Raw genomic sequence first — 21,378 nt, 5'->3', positions numbered from 1 at the left:
CCCCTGAAACTGCCTTTCCCTTGAGGTTATCTTACCAACAAGGTGTCCACAGAGCCAGCTGCCTTCCCAGCATGATGCCGGGCCTCAGCCTTATGCCGGCTAAGTCGACCTCTTTGGGGTTAAGGAACCCCTTCTGCTGGGAGGGTGTTATTCCCCTCAGTTAAAAGGAATACTGGACAAGCCACCAAATGTTATGCCCAGTGTCTGAGTCCCCAAAACTGAGAGAATAAGACGTCCACAGCAATGCAAATGCATAAAGGGGTTTGTTGCTAGCTCAAGCTAGGGTTCAAGTCTCATCCAGCGCAGAGGAGTCTTGACGAGAGCCCTGAGCTCTGAATCACAGATGCTTATATACAGGCGGTCTTTTGTCTCAGCAATAGTGTAGTTGGCATGTGGTGATTGACTCAACCTTGGGTCATCATGGTGATTGACTTAATCTTGGCATCATCGGGGACCTTGGTGTCATCGGGGACCTTGGTGGGGCTTCCTAGAATTATGACTCATGCTTACAAGAACCTGAGGCCTAGGCCTAACGTGGCCCGTCGAGCCTGTCATGGCTCAGGTCAGGTCCCAACAAGCTTTCTTCACAGTCCAACTCTCACATGACCGCAGGAAAAACCATAGCCTTGACTAGACGGAACTTTGTTGGCAAAGTAATGTCTTTGCTTTTCAATATGCTATCTGGGTTGCTCATAACTTTTCTTCCAAGGAGTAAGCGTCTTTTCATTTCATAGCTGCAGTCACCATCTGCAGTGATTTGGAGCCCCCCAAAATAAAGTCTCTCCATGTTTCCACTGTTTCCCCATCTATATGCCATGAAGTGATGAGACCACTTCATGATGCCATGATCTTCGTTTTCTGAATGTTGAGCTTTAAGCCAACTTTTTCACTCTCCTCTTTCACTTTCATCAAGAGGCTTTTTAGTTCCTCTTCACTTTCTGCCATAAGAGTGGTGTCATCTGCATATCTGAGGTTATTGATATTTCTCCTGGCAATCTTGATTCCAGCTTGTGCTTCTTCCAGTCCAGCGTTTCTCATGATGTGCTCTGCATATAATTTAAACAAGCAGGATGACAATATACAGCCTTGACATACTCCTTTTCCTATTTGGAACCAGTCTGTTGTTCCATGTCCACTTCTAACTGTTGCTTCCTGACCTGCATATAGGTTTCTCAAGAGGCAGGTCAGGTGGTCTGGTATTCCCATCTCTTTCAGAATTTTCCACAGTTTATTGTGATCCACACAGTCAAAGCCTTTGGCATAGTTCATAAAGCAGAAATAGATGTTTTTCTGGAACTCTCTTGCTTTTTTCATGATCCAGTGGATGTTGGCACTTTGATCTCTGGTTCCTCTGCCTTTTCTAAAGACAGCTTGAACATCTGGAAGTTCATGGTTCACATATTGCTGAAGCCTGGCTTGGAGAATTTTGAGCATTACTTTACTAGCATGCGAGATGAGTGCAATTATGTGGTAGTTTGAGCATTCTTTGGCATGGACTTTCTTTGGGATTGGAATGAAAACTGACCTTTTGCAGTCCTGTGGCCACTGCTGAGTTTCCCAAATTTGCTGGCATATTGAGTGTAGCATTTTCACAGCACCATCTTCCAGGATTTGAAATAGCTGAACTGGAATTCCATCACCTACAGGAGCTTTGTTTGTAGTCATGCTTTCTAAAGCCCACTGACTTCACATTCCATCTTTGTGTAGACAACCACAACATTCCACTAACCAGGCAATTTCTCAAGTATTGTGATTAATCATAAACACACATTAATCCAAGCCTTGTTATTAAATTAAGAATTAGCATTGGGGAATCTATAAATATATATAGACCTTATACTTATTGCTGGAATATCATTCCTAAAGCTAGATAGGGCAATGATATAAATCAGAGTTATGGAAGATTTGGAAATTTTTACTCAGTATAACAAACCCCTATTCATATTTCTATGGTCTGAATGTTTGTTTTCTTCTAAAATTTATATGTTGAAATCTCAATGCCCATTTTGATGGTATCAGAGATGAGGTCTTTGGGAGGTGATTAGGTCATGACAGTATAGCAGGCATGAATGAGTTCAGTACTCTAATAAAAGAGCTTCCTGGACCCTTAACACCATGTGAAGACACAGCCAGAATTTTGTCTGCAACCAGGAAAAGGGTCCTCACCCAACCAGGCCGTCACCATGATCTTGGATTTCTAGTCTTCAGAACTGTGAAAAATAAATTCTGTTATTATGTTTCCCAGTTTCTGGTAGTTTGTTATAGCATCCTAAACAGACTAAGATAATATTATATAAGAAATTATTTTTATGGAGGTGCATTTAAAATGTGTCATGGTGACCATGATTCTCCAATGTTCTTATTTTCATTGACTTGTGAAATATAGAAAGTTTAATTACAACTAGTTCTAAATAAATTGTAGCATATTTTTCTACAAATAATATATATTGAACACCTAAGCTGGTGGTTGAAATATTCATTCTGAAAAAAAAAATCATTATGTGATTGTATCTGATTAAATTTTTATTGCACAATTACAGACTTGTGAAACTATGACATTTTCTTCCTCTGAGTTTCAATTGTTAGAGAAAATATTTTGAAATGCCCTATTTCACAATGTAGTGTATTTCAGCACGTATGTTCTGTTAATTAGCCAATCACCTGTGTTTTGATGGGTGTTTTAACTCTTCATGTGGTAATGCTACAAAAACTTAAAGAAAGTGTATTTTTTTTACAATAAATTTCCCAGTATAACCAGCTTTTTCACTACATTGCCTGAAATTAAAAACCTATTTAACTTTAAAATATGCAGCTACAGAATTAACCATTCTCAGTATGTTATTTTACTGAATAATATTCATCATCCCAAATCCTCCTAAAAAGATTGAGGCAGTATTATCCTAAATGATAATTGACATACCTACATGGTGGATAGAGGTTTTTTTTTATTATAGTATGGAGGACATTATTCTTAACAAGGAAATAACTATATAGCAAATTGATCAAAACAGACTTGTTCTTTTCCTTTTCTTTCAATAGTTAGGAATGATAGGTTTCTCTTCTGTTTCCATCATGCAGCTCTAAAATCCACTATGGTCAGAGAGGAAGTTTGAGACGAGTCCAGTGATATGCTGGAGCCAACTCATTCTGATTTACAAGTACCGATTCTGTGCTTCTATTCCCAGCTCTATGTTTAGTGAGACAACAAACTGACATGGTAGGTGGGCATATATACATACTAGAAATTGGGAAACAGTGTAAACCTAAACTTGCATTCCTAAGAGAGCCAGTTGTTAAATATTTACCAGCACACCACTTTAATTCCTGTATAGCCAGTAGTATACTAGTGAGCTTGCTGTCTGAAATGAGTATAATCAACTTTCTTAAGCTGGTGTGTGCTACCTCTAGCAGGCCATTGTATATAACTCCATTGACACTGTTTATATAAAAGCAGAGAAATTATACACATGACTCTTTTGTTATGAAGGAAGTTGGCATTTTATCAATGTGGTAAAAAATTAAAATATCCAAAAACCATCATTGTTTTTGTAGTAAGTGTAACTGAGTAGCACCCTATGGGATCCTCCCGGGATAGACCTGCCCCTGCAATGTCTTTCAATTGTTTGTAGAAAAACCTGAGCTACTTAGGCCTTCCCCAAGTTCCAAAGAATAAATTTAATCAGAGAATTGAAAATATTCAAAAACAAAGGAAAACAGTCAAGCAAGGCAAAATTATAACAGTTTAGCCATTAGACAAAGTCAAGGACCTGAAGTTCCTCCTCAAGGGATATAGTAATATTCTGAGTCATATGCTTTGATATGTTTTGTGGATACTGAAACCCCTACCAGGTGGAAGAAATTAACTGTGTGCTGACCACCACAGCATGTAGACCTCAGAACAGTTGGAACCAGAAGGCTGATGATCGACTCCAGATTACCTCAGTTCAGTTCAGTTGCTCAGTTGTGTCCAACTCTTTGCGACCCTATGGACTACAGCACGCCAGGCCTCCCTGTCCAACACAAACTCCTGAAATTTACTCAGACTCATGTCCGTTGAGTCAGTGATGCCATCCAACCATCTCATTTTCTGTCGTCCCCTTCTCCTCCTGCCTTCAATCTTTCCCAGCATCAAGGTCTTTTCAAAAGAATCAGTTCGTCACATCAGATTACTTCATCACGAACAAATCAGAAGAAAGTCCATAAGCTGATTACTCTCACTCACACTATCTTTAAAAACTTTTCCCTCAAAGCTATTGGGGATTTCAAGTATTCGGGGCCTTAACAGCCTGGACTCCTTGCTTCATGGCTGCAGTAAATGCTACCCTTTCCTTAACCACAACCTGGTATCAGTAGATTGGCTTCACTGTGAGCAGGAGAGCAAATCCAAGTTTGGTTCAGTAAGGATGTAGTGTACTTATTTCTTAGGATACAAATGTTCTTCCAGATAAAGATTTAGGAAGTCATTAGGAGTGTAGAAATAATTGCATGGTTATTTGATCTAAATCTCTTTTCTGATTTGGGTATCTTTTTCAGTTATTATTTTTTAATATCTTCTAGCATTCATTAGCTAATGACTTCATCCAACTTTTAATATGTAGTGTTTATTAGCACAGCCCTTAATATGTTTTGTACTTGCTTCTCTGGTGGCTCAGATGGTAAAGCATCTGCTTGCAATGCAAGAGACCTGGGTTCAGTCCGTGCGTAGGGAAGATCCCCTGGAGAAGGAAATGGCAACACATTGCAGTACTTTGGAGAATAAATGGAAATTTTCTGTCCTGGAAATCCCATGGACAGAGGAGCCTAGTAGGCTACAGTTCATGGAATTGCAGAGTCAGATACGACTGAGTGACTTCACTTTTAAAATATGTTTTACTTTCAATTATGCTTTCTTCTGTGAACCATGTGTTGGTTTAAAGTAAGTTTCTGAGCAGTCCTAAGATAGCAGAGGAATAAGATGGGGACACCACTCTTTCCCCCACAAATTCATCAAAAGAACATTTGAACACTGAGCAAATTCCACAAAACAACTTCTGAATGCTGGCAGAGGACATCAGGCACCCAGAAAGGCAGCCCATTGTCTTTGAAAGGAGGTAGGAAAAAATATAAAAGATAGAAAGAGAGACAAAAGAGGTAGGGATAGAGATTCAAACACCAAGAAACACTCTCACTGTCAGGTCTGTGGGGAGTTTTGGAGTCTCAGAGGGAAACATAACCAGGAGGAAAAATAAATAAATAAATAAATAAATAAATAAATAAATAAATAAATAAATAAAAACCACAGATTATGTGTCTAATGGCAACTCCCGGCACTCGCAGCTGCCACCAGCAAGCAGGGGCTGAACAGGGATTCCCAGGCTGCATTGCTTAGGGTAAGGACGGGGCCCGAATGCCCTGAGGGCAATCTGAGGGAACTAACATGAGATAGCAACCCAAACTGTGGGATAGCCAGGGAGAGAGAGAGGAAATAAAAAGAACAGAGAGAGAGAGAGAGAGAGAGAGAGAGAGAACTATTCTGTGAAAAGCCCTAACCTAAGGCACTTCCAGGCCCACTCACAGAACAAAGGACTGAGCGAATACCAGAGGCAAGCTAGCAGGCTGTGGACTGGTCCATCCCTCACTGGAGACAGGCAGGCAGGGGGCAGCGAGAGTCAGAAAGGGGCAATCTCGGCCCCAGAGAGGCATTCTCTACCAAACTGCAAGCAGACTCCATTGCTAACCAAGACTTCTTGGGATTCTGGACGGTTGACATCTGCCAGGAAGGTCCCAGCCAGAGATCAGCTCCCCAGAAGAGACATAAGGCAAACCTGAGAAGGTGTGACCGCTGCACACCCAGAAAACCTAGCAGCTGGGACAGGGGAAGGCAAGAAGATGCACCCCCAACCTGGGGGAGACTGCACTCACCAAGCACCTGGTCACCTGAGCTGCTCGGACCTGGGAAGGGCACAAAGCGCAGGCACAACCGAGTCTGAGCCTTTGTGGAGTACCCAAGAACCTGAACCTGAGGGACTTAGACCTGGGAAGTGCACGCAACCCAGGGTCTGCCTGAGACAGTTCCCCGGCAGAGCAACCTAGAGCCTGAGAAGTGTAGACCATGAAAACACACATGCCGTGAGTGGGGGCAAACCCAGTGCGACTGAAACACTGCAAGCACTCCCCACACACGCCAGTGATATTTGTTTGCAGTTTTCCTCCCTCCCCAGCATGACTGAACAAGGGAGCCTAAATAAGAGACCACCTTTGCTCCCTTGTGTCAGGGCGGCAATTAGACACTGAAGAGACCAACAAACAGATGGAGCTAAAATAAACAGAGGGAACTTCTTTGGAAGTGACAGGTGCAACAGATTAAAACCCTATAGTTAGCACTGACTACATTGGAAGGGGCCTATACATCTTGACAAGTAAAAGCCAGATCAAGGAACTATCTGAAACTGAACTGACCCCACAATGTCTGCAACAGCTCCAGAGAAAGTCCTAGATATATTTTTACCATTATCAGTTTTAAAATTTTTAAAAATATTTTTTAAGTCCTCTATTACGCCTTTAATTTTCATTTTTATAACCTACTATTGCCTTGCAAAAAAGACCTTATTTTTAAAGCAACTTTCACATATATATTTTATAATATTTGTGACTTTGTTCTTTTTTTTTAATGTTGTATTTTTGAGAGTCTAATCTCTACTCTCGATTTTTAATCTTTGCATTTTGGTATTTGTTATCAAATTTTGTACCTTTAAGAACCCAATCTTCAGTACCCATTTACTTGGGATTGTGATTACTGGCTTGATTCCTCTCTTCCCTTTTTGACTCTCCTTTTTCTCCATCAGGTCGCCTCTATCTCCTCCCTCCCTCTTCTCTTCTCTACCCAACTCTGTGAATCTCTTTGTGTGTTCCAGACTGTGGAGAACACTTAGGGAACGGATTACTGGCTGGATCTGTCTCTTTCCTTTTGATTCCCCCTTTTGTCTTCCTGGTCACCTGATCTCCTTCCTCCTTCTTCTTATCTCTGTGTAATTCCATGAACATCTCTGAGCGGTCCAGACTGTGGAGAGCACATAGGGAATTAATTAATGGCTAGCTTTCTCTCACCCCTTTTGATTCCCCCTCTTCTCTTCCTGGTCACCACTATCTCCCTCCTCCCTCTTTTCTTCTCTATGTAACTCTGTGAACCTCTCCAGGTGTCACTCACTGTGGAGAAACTTTTCATCATTAACCTAGCTGTTTTATCATCAGTGCTGTATAGATGGAGAAGTCTTAAGGCTACTGTAAGAAGATGGAAAACCAAAGGCAGAAGGCTTAAGTCCAAAACCTGAGAACACCAGAGAACTCCTGACTCTAGGGAACATTAATAAATAGGAGCTCTTCCAAAAGCCTCCATACCTACACTGAAACCAAGCACCACCCAAAGCCAACAAATTCCAGAGCAAGACATTCCACACAAATTCTCCAGCAACACAGGAACATAGCCCTGAGCTTCAATATACAGGCTGCCCAAAGTCACACCAAACCCACAGACATCTCAAAAATCACTACTGGACACTACATTACACTCCAGAGAGAAGAAATACAGCTCCACCCACCAGAACACTGACACAAGCTTCCCTAACCAGGAAACCTTGACAAACCACCTGTCCAACCCCACACACAGTGAGGAATCTCCAAAATAAAGAGCAACAACAAGCTGCCAGAATACGGAAAGGCCACACCAAACACAACAATCTAAACAAGAAGACAAGGCAGAGAAATACTCAGCAGGTAAAGGAACATGATAAATGCCCACCAAACCAAACAAAAGAGGAAGAGATAGGGAGACTGCTTGAAAAAGAATTCAGAATAATAATAGTAAAAATATTCCAAACTCTTGAAAATAAAATGGAGTTACAGATAAATAGCCTGGAGACAAGGATGGAGAAGATGCAAGAAATGTTTAACAAGGACATAGAAGAAATAAAAAAAGAGTCAATATATAATGAATAATGTAATAAATGAGATCAAAGCACTCTGGAGGGAACCAACAGTAGAATAACAGAGGCAGAAGATAGGATAAGTGAGCTAGAAGATAGAATGGTAGAAATAAGTGAAACATAGAGGCAAAAAAGAAAAAAACTTAAAAGAAATGAGGACAACCTCAGAGACCTCTGGGGCAATGTCAAATGCCCCAACATTCAAATCATAGGAGCCCCAGAAGAACACAAAAAGAAAGACCATGAGAAAGTGTTTCAGGAGATAACAGTTGAAAACTTCCCTAAAATGGGGAAGGGAATAGTCACCCAAGTCCAAGAAACCCAGAGAGTTCTAAACACGATAAACCCAAGGTGAAACACCCAAAGAAACATATTAATCAAATTAACAAAGATCAAACACAAAGAACACATATTAAAAGCAGTAAGGGTAAAACAAATTACACACAAGGGGAGTTCCATAAGGATAACAGCCGATCTTTCAATATAAACTCTTCAGGTCAGAAGGGGATGGCAGGATACATTTAAAGTGATGAAAAAGAAAAATCTATGACCCAGATTACTGTACCCAGCAAAGATTTCATTAAAATATGAAGGAGAATGAAAATCTTTACAGACAAACAAAAGCTGAGAGAATTCAGCACCACCAAACCAGCTCTCCAACAAATGCTAAAGGATCTTCACTAGACAGGAAACACATAAATGGTGTATAAACTCAAACCCAAAACAACAAAGTAAATGGCAATGGGATCATATTTATCAATAATGACCTTAAATGTAAATGAGTTGAATGCCCCAACAAAAAGACAGAGACTGGCTGAATGGAAAAAAAAAAATCAAGACCCCTATATATGCTGTCTACAAGAGACTCATCTCAAAAAAAGGACACATACAGACTGAAAGTGAAGGCTGGGAAAAGATATTCCGCACAAATAGAGACCAAAAGAAAGCAGGAGTAGCAATACTCACATCAGATAAATTAGACTATAAAATAGAGCCTGTACAAAGAGGCAAAGAAGGACACTACGTAATGATCAAAAGATTAATCCAGAAGAAGAGATAACAACTATAAATATATTCATTCCAATTCCAAAGAAAGGCAAAGCCAAAGAATGCTCAAACTACCTCACAATTGCACTCATCTCACATTCTAGTAAAGTAATGCTCAAAATTCTCCAAGCCAGGCTTCAGCAATACATGAACCATGAACTTCCTGATGTTCAAGCTGGCTTTATAAAAGGCAGAGAAACCAGAGATCAAATTGCCAACATCCGAAAGATCATAGAAAAATCAAGCGAATTCCAGAAAACTATCTATTTCTGCTTTATGGACGATGCCAAAGCCTTTGACTGTGTGGATCACAATAAACTGTGGAAAATTCTGAATGAGATGGGAATATCAGACCGCCTAACCTGCCTCTTGAGAAATCTGTATGCAGGTCAGGAAACAACAGTTAGAAGTGGACAAGGAACAACAGACTGGTTCCAAATAGGAAAAGGAGTATGTCAAGGCTGTATATTGTCACCCTGCTTATTTAACTTCTATGCAGAGTACATCATGAGAAACGCTGGACTGGAAGAAGCACAAGCTGGAATCAAGATTGCCAGGAGAAATATCAATAACCTCAGATATGCAGATGACACCACCCTTATGGCAGAAAGTGAAGAGGAACTAAAAAGCCTCTCGATGAAAGTGAAAAAGGAGAGGGAAAAAGTTGGCCTAAAGCTCAACATTCAGAAAACGAAGATTATGGCATCTGGTCCCATCACTTCATGGGAAATAGATGGAGAAACAGTGGAAACAGGATCAGACTTTTTTCTTCTGGGCTCCAAAATCACTGAAGATGCAGTGACCCCAGCCATGAAATGAAAAGATGCTTACTCCCTGGAAGAAAAGTTATGACCAGCCATGAAATTAAAAGACCCTTACTCCTTAGAAGAAAAGTTAATGATCAACTTAGATAGCATATTCAAAAGCAGAGACATTATTTTGCCGACTAAGGTTCATCTAGTCAAGGCTATGGTTTTTCCAGTAGTCATGTGTGGATGTGAGAGTTGGACTGTGAAGAAGGCTGAGCGCTGAAGAATTGATGCTTTTGAACTGTGGTGTTGGAGAAGATTCTTGAGAGTCCCTTGGACTGCAAGGAGATCCAAACAGTCCATTCTGAAGGAGATCAACCCTGGGATTTCTTTGGAAGGAATGATGCTAAAGCTGAAACTCCAGTACTTTTGCCACCTCATGCAAAGAGTTGACTCATTGGAAAAGACTCTGATCTTGGAGGTGGGGGGGATTGGGGGCAAGAAAAGAAGGGGACGACTGAGGATGAGATGGCTGGGATGGCTTCACTGACTCAATGGACGTGAGTCTGAGTGAACTCTGTGAGTTGGTGATGGACAGGGAGGCCTGGCGTGCTGTGATTCATGGGGTCACAAAGAGTCAGACACGACTGAGTCAGACATGAACTGAACTGATGCACCCAACATAGGAGCACCACAATATGTATGGCACATGCTAACAAGTATGAAAGGGGAAATTAACAATAACACAATAATATTGGGAGACTGTAATACCCCACTCAAATCTATGGGTAGATCAACTAAACAGAAAATTAACAAGGAAACACAAACTTTAAATGATACAATGGACCAGTAAGACCTAATTGATATCTATAGGACATTTCACCCCAAAACAATGAATTTCACCTTTTTCTCAAGTGCTCACAGAAGCTTCTCTAGGATAGATCACATCCTGGGCCATAAATCTAGCCTTGGTAAATTCAAAAAATGGAAATCATTCCAAGCATCTTTTCTGGCCACAATGCATTAAGATTAGATGTCAATTACAGGAGAAAAACTATTAAAAATTCCAACATATGGAGGCTGAACAACACGCTTCTGAATAACCAACAAATCGCAGAAGAAATAAAAAAAGAAATCAAAATATGCATAGAAACTAATGAAAATGAAAACACAACAACCCCAAAACTATGGAACACTGTAAAAGCAGTGCAAGGGGAAGCTTGATAACAATACAGGCTTACCCCAGAAAACAAGAAAACATCAAATAACATAACTCTACACCTAAAGCAACTAGAAAATGAAGAAATGAAGAACCCCAGAGTTAGTAGAAGGAAAGAAGTCATAAAAATTAAGGCAGAAATAAATGCAAAAGAAGCAAAAGACACCATAGCAAAAATCAACAAAGCTAAAAGCTGATTCTTTGAAAAGATAAATAAAATTGACAAACCATTAGCCAGACTCATCAAGAAACAAAGGAGAAAGAATCAAATCAACAAAATTAGAAATGAAAATGGAGAAATCACAACAGACAACACAGAAATACAAAGGATCATGACACTACTATCAGCAACTATATGCCAATAAAATGGACAACTTGGAAGAAATAGACAAATTATTAGAAAAGCATAACTTCCCAAAACTGAACCAGGAAAAAATACAAAATCTTAACAGACACATCACAAGCACGGAAATTGAAACTGTAATCAGAAATCTTCCAGCAAACAAAAGTCCAGGACCAGATGGCTTCACAGCTGAATTCTATCAAAAGTTTAGAGAAGAACCAACACCTATCCTGCTCAAACTCTTCCAGAAAATTGCAGAAGGTAAACTTCCAAACTAATTCTATGAGGCCACCATCACCCTAACATCAAAACCATGACAAAGATGCCACAAAAACAGAAAACTACAGGTCAATATCACTCATGAACATAGATGCAAAAATCCTTAACAAAATTCTAGCAAACAGAATCCAATAACATATTAAAAAGATCATACATCATGACCAAGTGGGCTTTATCCCAGGTATGCAAGATTACTTCAATATCCACAAATCAATCAATATAATACACCACATTAAGAAATTGAAAGATAAAAGTCATATGATCATCTCAGTAGATGCAGAGTAAGCCTTGGACAAAATTCAATGTCCATTTATGATAAAAACTCTCCAGAAACCAGGCATAGAAGGACCATACCTCAACATAATAAGCTATATATGACAAACCCACAGCAAACATTATCCTCAATGGTGAAAAAACTGAAAGCATTTCCCCTAAAATCAGAAACAAGACAAGGGTGCCCACTCTCACCACTACTATTCAACATAATTTTGGAAGTTTTGGCCATAACAATCAGAGAAGAAAAATAAATAAAAGGAATCCAGTTTGGAAAAAAAAACAAAAACAAAAACTAATATTCTCACTGTTTGCAGATCACATGATTCTCTACATAGAAATCCCTAAAGACTCCACCAGAAAGTTACTAGAGCTAATCAATGAATATAGAAAAGTTGCAGGATATAAAATTACCACACAGAAATCCCTTGCATTCCTATACACTAATAATGAGAAAACAGAAAGAGAAATTAAGGAAATAATTCCATTCACCACTTCAACGAAAAGAATAAAATAGTTAGGAATCTATAAAATATTGATGAAGGAAATCAAAGAGGACACAAATAGGTGGAGAAATATACCATGTTCATGGATGGGAAGAATCAATATAGTGAAAATGAGTATACTACCCAAAGCAATCTATAGAGTCAATGCAATCCCTATCAAGCTACCAATGGTATTTTTCATAGAACTAGAACAAATAACTTCACAATTTGTATGGAAATACAAAAAACCTCGAATAGCCAAAGCAATCTTGAGAAAGAAGAATGGAACTGGAGGAATCAACCTGCCTGATTTCAGGCTCTACTACAATGCTACAGTCATCAAGACAGTTTGATACTGGCACAAAGACAGAAATACAGATCAATGGAACAAAATAGAAAGCCCAGAGATAAATCCAAGCACCTGTGGAGACCTTATTTTTGACAAAGGAGGCAAGATGGAGAAAAGACAATATCTTTATCAAGTGGTGCTGGGAAAACTGGTCAACCACTTGTAAAAGAATGAAACTAGAACACTTTCTAACACCATACACAAAAATAAACTAAAAATGGATTAAAGATTTAAATGTAAGATCAGAAACTATAAAACTCCTAGAGGAAAACAGCCAAAACATTCTCTGACATAAATCACAGCAGGATCCTCTATGACCCACCTCCCAGAGTCATGGAAATAAAAGCAAAAATAAACAAATGAGACCTAATTAATCTTAAAAGCTTTTGCACAACGAAGGAAACCATAAGCAAGGTGACACGACAGCCTTCAAAATGGGAGAAAATAATAGCAAAGAAAGCAACTGACAAATAATTAATCTCAAAAAAAAAAATACAAGCAACTCCTGCAGGTCAATTCCAAAAAAATAAATGACCCAAAAAAATTGGGCCAAAGAACTGAACAGACATTTCTCCAAAGAAGGCATACAGATGGCTAACAAATACATGAAAAGATGCTCAACATCACTCATTATCAGAGAAATGCAAATCAAAACCACAATGTGGTACCATTTCACGCCGGTCAGAAATGCTATCCAAAAGTCTACAAGCAATAAATGCTGGAGAGGGTGTGGAGTTAAGGGAACCCTCTTACACTGTTGGTGGGAATGCAAACGAGTACAGCCACTATGGAGAACACTGTGGAGATTCTTAAAAAAACTGGAAATAAAACTGCCATATGACCCAACAATCCCACTCCTGGGCATACACACGGAGAAAACCAGAACTGAAAGAGACAAGAGTACCCCAATGTTCATCGCAGCACTGTTTATAATAGCCAGGACATGGAAGTAACCTAGATGTTCATCAGCAGGCGAATGGATAAGAAAGCAGTGGTACATATACACAATGGAATATTACTCAGCCATTAAAAAGAATACATTTGAATCAGTTCTAATGAGGTGGATGAAACTGGGGCTGATTATACAGAGAGTGAAGTAAGCCAGGAAGGAAAACACCGATATCATATACTAACGCATATATCTGGAATTTAAAACATGGTAATGATGATCATATAAGCGAAACAGCAAAAGAGACACAGATGTATAGAGTAGTCTTTCGGACTCTGTGGGAGAAGGTGAAGGTGGAATGATTTGTGAGAATAGCACTGAAACATGTATATTATCATATGTGAAACAGATCGCCAGTTCTGGCTTGACGCATGAGACAGGGTGGTCAGCGCTGGTGCACTGGGATGATCCAGAGGGATGGGATGGGGAAGAAGTGGGAGTGGGGCTCAGGATGGGAAACATGTGTACACCCATGGCTGTTTCATGTCAATGTATGGCAAAAGCACTACAATATTGTAAGGTAATTAGCCTCCAATTAAAATAAATAAAATAAAAAAAGTAAGTTTCTACATTATTGTGCATTTTCTTTTGTTCTTGTCAACCTTTGTGTCCTGTAGATCTAATTTATACATTTATAAATTATATCTATATGCTACATGATGGCATGATTTTCTAGTGAAATGATTCATTTATTATTATGCAATACACATATCTGTGTATTTATTGCTTATTTTTAATAGAGTTATATCAGTTTTTTATGGTAGTACATATTTGGACCAACTTTTTCCAGCCCTCTATCATTCATATTTGCCTTTCTGGGCCATTATTTTAAGTGTTCTTTTCCTCTACGATGCAATTAAAATTTGAATACACATCTGAGAAACTCTCAACTGACTCTTTAATATAGTTATTTTATTGCAATTTCTAAAATAGTGTGGACTTATATCTAACATCTCATTTAGTTATTTTTATTTACTAAAAACCCTTTAGTTTTTTTACCTTTTAGTATTTGGAAAGTTACACATTCTCTTTTCATTATTTTGGCAGCTATATTAAATATTTAAAATATTAGTGATTAAACATTTTAAAATTAATAATTTAGTTCTCATAAAGCCTTGATTAATAGAAGGCTCTTAGAATACTTTTACACCTATCACTTTGTTTCAGAATTATTAGTTTTACTTTTTCAAAAAGTTCCCTATACAATCTTTATTGTTGTATCATTACTATTGTGTTTGTGTGTGCACACGCTCAGTCACTCAGTTGTGTCCAACTCTTTTTGTGACCACATGGACTGTACCCCACCAGGCTCCTCTGTCCATGAGGTTTCCTAGGCAAGAATATTGGAGTGAGTTGCTATTTCCTCCTCCAGTGGATCTTTTTGACTCAGGGATTGAACCCACATCTTTTGCACTGGCAGGCAAATTCTTTACCACTGAGCCACCAGTTCATACTTAATTGTATTTATGTATTTGCCATTTTCTTTACTCACAATTCTTGCAATTGCTTCCCTCTTTCTTTTTCCTAAAATACATACTCTGCTGCTGCTGCTGCTAAGTCGCTTCAGTCGTGTCTGACTCTGTGCAACCCCATAGATGGTAGCCCACTAGGCTCCCCCGTCCCTGGGATTCTCCAGGCAAGAACACTGGAGTGGGTTGTCATTTTCTTCTCCAATGCATGAAAGTGAAAAGTGAAAGTGAAGTCGCTCAGTTGTGTCCGACTCTTTGCGACCCCATGGACTGCAGCCCACCAGCCTCCTCCATCCATGGGATTTACCAGGCAAGAGTACTGGAGTGGGGTGCCATTGCCTTCTCCAAAAATACATACTCTAGGCCAAGTAATTTCAGCAAGTCTATGAGTGGTAAATTTCCCCATTTTTGTTTGGAAATGTCTTTATTTTACTTTTATTACTTAAGGACAATCTACCTAGAAATGAAACTCTGAGTCATTTTCTTCTGTACATTAAAAATATTATTCCATTTTCTTTGGTATTTTCGTTTGCTTGTTTCCATAAGTCACCTGAGGTTAAAATTGCTATAAAACTTTACTTTCTGTCTTCTCTTTAGGTGAATTTTACATTTTCTTTTTGCCCTTGAGTTTCTGCAATTTCAGTGTATTGTGTTTATATACAGATTTATTTTTATTTACCCAATTTGAGTAATTTTTCATTAATTTTGAGACTCATATCTTTCATTAATTATGGAGATTATCAGCTATCTTACATTTGAATATTCACTTGTTTTTCTTCTTTCTGCTCTCTAGGTCTTCTCAATCCACAGTCATTGTCTCTTTACCATTTTTTTCATGTTTTCTATCACTTTATCAGTGTTACCTTATTGAAACTTCAGATCTATGATGCAGTTCACTAATTCTCCCTGCATCTGTGTTTAATCTTCTTTTTATCCAATCATTGTTTTTTTTTTTTACTTTGAGTATATTTTTCAAAACTCTAAAAGTATCTACTGCATATTTTCTTTTTTCATGTAAATCTCTTCTTGTGTATTCTGTGAACTTTTCCATGATGTTTTAATCTTGTTTTAACACACATCAATTTTGTTTTGGTAGTTGTATTATCTCAAAAAGATGGGGAGGCTGAGCTTCTTGGTGTTTTTATAAGGCAATTACTCACTTGGTTTGAGAAGTTTATTGTGTGTTTCATCTCTGGTAGAGATGAAGAATGTTATTGCTTCCCTCAGCCAGTGAATACAGGTTTCTTTGTTTTCAAATCCATTGTAAAGAGAGAATAGTTCTTTCAGGTCGCCATATTTATTCAGTAGTGCTAGTTCTACTTGTTTGTGTTATCACTGTGTTCCCCCAGCATGCACATACACAGGAACAATTATATATATATATATATATATATATATATATATATATATATACACACACACACACACACACACACACACACACACACACACACTGGTTCAGATAGTAAAGAACCCACCTGCAATGCGGGAGACCGTGGGTTCATTCCCTGGTTTGGGAAGATCCCCTGGAGGAGGGTATGGCAACCCACTCCACTATTCTTGCCTGGAGAATTCTCATAGACAGAGGAGCCTGGTGGGCTATAGTCCATGGGGTTGCAGAGTTGACCATGACTGAGTGACTAAGCACAGCACACATGATTGATATATATATATATATATATATATATATATATATATATTTTTTTTTTTTTTCTTTTTCTCTAGCCAAGTAGAAATGTGTTTAATTTCTTAAAGCAAGCTTTGTTCTTTCTTGTCTCTGGTTCTTAGTCAATGATGTTTGTCTTTGGAATGCTGGCTGGTGTAACAAAACACCAGAAAGAGAGACAGAGTGCATGCATGTAAGAGCATGTGTGTTGTCCTCTTCTTATAAAGGAAATGTGAGTTCTAAAATTATAACATAATCTAACCCTAATTACTTCCCAAAGGTCCCATCTTTAAATATCATCATATTGGGGATTAAGGGTTTAACATATGAATTTTAAGCAGACACAAATATTCAGCCCACAACAGTATTACCGTATACCAAATCATTCTTTGCCGACTTGTTTTCCTACTCATGACTCCTACTCATGCAATAGACCTCAACTTTGATATTACCAGACTGCTTCTTCAAAACTGTGTTGTTAGCCTTACAATATACAATCTAAACCATGTACTTGCCTTATCTTTTCTATTAGATGACATAAAAGACCATGTTTAATTCATTCATAATGTATCTGCAACACTTAATACACTATTTATTAGCAGTTGGCACTTGAAATATTTCAGAATGAATTTTTTTGTATCTTATGTGTGATAATTTATGACCAGACATTTAAGTAACTCTATTCTTCTCTTGAAAATATATGGGTTTTCCTCTGTCCCAAAGAGAAAAGAGTTTCTCTCTCTCTCTCTCTCTCTCTCTCACACACACACACACACACACACACAGAAAGAGACCAGGAATAGACAGGAAGATGTATCAGAAGAGACTAAATTAACTGGATCAAGCAATGGAATTTGCCTTGATATGTATGATGACTCCCAATCCCCCCTTTTTAAAAACTGGAAGCAGGGAAGGGCAAGAAAGGAGAGAGGAAGAATGTAGATGTGATTGATTTGCAGGGAAGGTGAAAGAAAGATAATACAGTATTGTTAGCCTCTGGCCTATGAAGAAGAATAAAGTTATTTCATGACATTGAGAAAAAAGATAGGAGCTTTATAAATGGTGTTTTGGAATTCGTGCTTTGCTATGTGGGTGGTTATTTGAGTTGGGGCATATAATAAAAGCTTTCACAAGAAGCCTCTGAGGGCTCAGGTGAGGTGTTCCTCTGTCCTCATGGGTGTATTATATTTTACAGTAGAAAATCTGAGCAAGGTGTTGGTTCAAGCCAGGTTTGTAACTCAGATGTAGGAGAAAAGTAAAGGGATAGTGAGTTGCTGCTGCTGCTGCTAAGTCACTTCAGTCATGTCTGACTCTGTGTGACCCCATAGACGGGGGCCCACTGTCTCTGGGATTCTCCAGGCGAGAACACTGGAGTGGGTTGCCATTTCTTTCTCCAATGCATGAACGTGAAAAGCGAAATTGAAGTCGCTCAGTCGTCCCCGACTCTTAGCGACCCCATGGACTGCAGCCTACCAGGCTCTTCCGTCCATGGGATTTTCCAGGCAAGAGTACTGGAGTTGGGTGCTATTGCCTTCTCCGAAGAAAGGAATAAACAGAGAAAAAATACATCGTTTGTATTCAAACTCCATAAAGGCTTTAGAAAAGTCAAAACATCTTATGGGGGATGTTAAAGATAACTATGCATCAATGAGCTGAATATAATCACTTATGAATTTAAAAATTATTGCTGCATATTACCAATAAATAAAACAACCATTAAATATTTTAGTGTTCAAAAGAATGAGCAAGGAATAACACCCCAACTCAAAATTAAATGTGTGTGTTTACTTCAGTGCTTTAGTCTGTTTATCAATACTTCACCAGCATTATTTTAAGGGTGCTAGTCTGTGGAGCTAAAAAACTTCTCTTGTTTTTATGCCAATAATTTAAGGTATTTCCATTATAAGGCTTAAATATGAATAAGGAAGTTCTACAAAAAGTTCATGAATATATTTACTTATTAGCTGATTAATAACCATGATCAACCCTAGAACATACTATTATATTTATCAGAAAACCTTCAAACTGGGGGACCAACAACCACAATTTTCTGAGGATTGAAATTGAGAAAATCTCAGAGTACAGACCGTGGGGCCAAGTAATCAGATGAGCAATCAGCCTAGGATTTATTCTTCTTATCTGCCAGTTATTAGTTATGTGGCTTTTTCTGTGCCTCAGTTTCATCATCTGTAAATGAGGATAATAAAAATTCCTACTTAATGTAATTACAGATTAGAGATTACATGAGCAAATGCATTAAAGTACTTATCACAATACCTGGTAAATGGGTTATTGCTGTTGCTGTTGCTAAGTCGCTTCAGTTGTGTCCGACTCTGTGTGACCCCATAGACAGCAGCCCATCAGGCTCTGCCATCCTTGGAATTCTCCAGGCAAGAATACTGAAGTGGGCTGCCATTTCCTTCTCCAATGCATGAAAGTGAAAAGTGAAAGTGAAGTCGCTCAGTCGTGTCTGACTCTTGGTGACCCCATGGACTGCAGCCTACCAGGCTCCTCCATCCATGGGATTTTCCAGGTAAGAGTACTGGAGTGGGTTGCCGTTGCCTTAATGTAAATGGGTAGCATTTAATAAATATTAATGAAGGAGGAAACAGACAGAACAGGCTCCATCTTGAAAGCAGGACTCCATCTTGGGCCAGACTGTGGACTTTGAGTTATATGCCCTGTATCTATGGAAATGACATACAAGCTGGAAATCAGAACCCCCACCCCAGATGGAAGAGCCCTAGGGTTCGTGCCTAGACTCTCTATTGCCTAAAAAAATACCCTGACTATCTGTGTAACCGAGTAGAATCATAAATTCTATTATGCTTATTGGGGTATGACCACAGGCCTATTGATAATTGTCCACTGTTAACTACCTAGGCTTAAGGCATACGAATCATGGGTTAATTTTGATTGTATCTTTTCCTTTGTCCAGACTAGTTTCAGAGAATTTGGAGAGGTGGGTTTGAGCATGTACGCTTAAGGTATATAAGGTTTTCACAAAAACTGGTAGGGGTCTTTGGCTAAGAGGAGACTCTACCTTGGGCCCACTGGTGTGATAAACTGCACTCCACTATCTGCATTGTCCTTCTGAGTGAGTTAGTTTCCTGGAACATGAGGCTACAACACTAATAGCTATTAACATCATTATCATCACCATCATCTTGGTTCTTTTGAAGAAAGGGGTGCGTAGGATTTAATAAAGGTATACTTTTCAGGTATCCAACCCATGGAGAAGGAAATGGCAACCCATTCCAGTATTCTTTCTTGGAAAATCTCAAGGACAAAGGAGGCTGGCAGGCTACAGTCCATAGGTAGCAAGAGTCGGACACGACTTAGTACTATCTTTCTTTATTGCAGTTTACAAAGAATTAATGATATGATTATGAAGAGAAACTTTATATTGATGCTATTTTTCCATTAAAAAAAAAAAAGCTAAGGCAACACCATCCATAAAGTAAAAAGATAGCCCACAGAATGGGAGAAAATATTTGCAAACCATACATTGGATAAATAGCTTCTATCCATAGTGCATAAAGAACTCTTACAATTCAACAACATAAAGACAAATAGCACAATTTCTTTAAAATGAAGAACCTGAAGACATTACTCCAAAGAAAATGTACAAATAGCCAATAGGCCCATTTGTTTGACACCAATATTCATCAAGGAAATGCAAATCAAAATCAAAGTGAATACCCTTACACCGACTAGACTGGCTAGAATAAAAAAGTACAATAATCCAAATCCATATAATTATACACCACAACCCTCAACCAAGTGAGATTTACATATGCAAGGTAGATCAATATTCAAGACCAATTAATGTAACCTATCACATCAAAGACTAAAAAGGAAAAATCACATGATTATATCAATCGGGCAGAACAAGCATTTGACAAAATCCAACACCTATTTATAATAAAAGTTCTTAGCAAACTGAGAAGAAAAGGAAACTTCAACTTGATAAAGAATGTCTACAAAAACCCTGAAGCTAATGTTATATTTCATGGTGAGAAACTCAAAGCTTCCTCATTAATATCAAGTATGAGACAAAAATATTGTCTCTCACTACTTCTTTTCAAAATTGTACTAGAAGTTCTAGCTAATGTAATAAGACAATTAAAGGACACAAAAGGTATATAGATTGGGAAGGAAAATATAAGACTGCTTTTGTCTACAGATGTTGTGATTGTCTATGTAGAAAATCTAAAATAAGCAACACAAAGAACCCTCTTGGAACTAATAAGTTATAGCAAGGTTTCAGGATACAATGTTAATATACAAGGGTCAGTCACCTTTCTATAGACCAGCAGTGAACAAGTGGACTTTGAAATAAAATATACAAAACCATTTACATTAGCATCCCCCAAATGTAATACTTAGGTAAAAATCTAACAAGATAGATACAAAATATGTGAGGGAAACTACAAAACTCTAATAACAAAAATGAAAGAATAAAATACACAAAGAGACATTCCATGTTCATAGATAGGAAGACACAGTTCCTATATTGTCAAGACATCAGTTCCTCACAAACTGATTCACAGAGTCAATGCAATGCCAATGAAAATCCTATTGAATTA

This window comes from Ovis canadensis, chromosome X (genome assembly GCF_042477335.2).
Source record: "Ovis canadensis isolate MfBH-ARS-UI-01 breed Bighorn chromosome X, ARS-UI_OviCan_v2, whole genome shotgun sequence".
Lineage (NCBI taxonomy): Eukaryota > Metazoa > Chordata > Mammalia > Artiodactyla > Bovidae > Ovis > Ovis canadensis.
The sequence above is the reverse complement of the archived record's forward strand: the minus strand, read 5'-3'. Positions refer to the sequence as shown.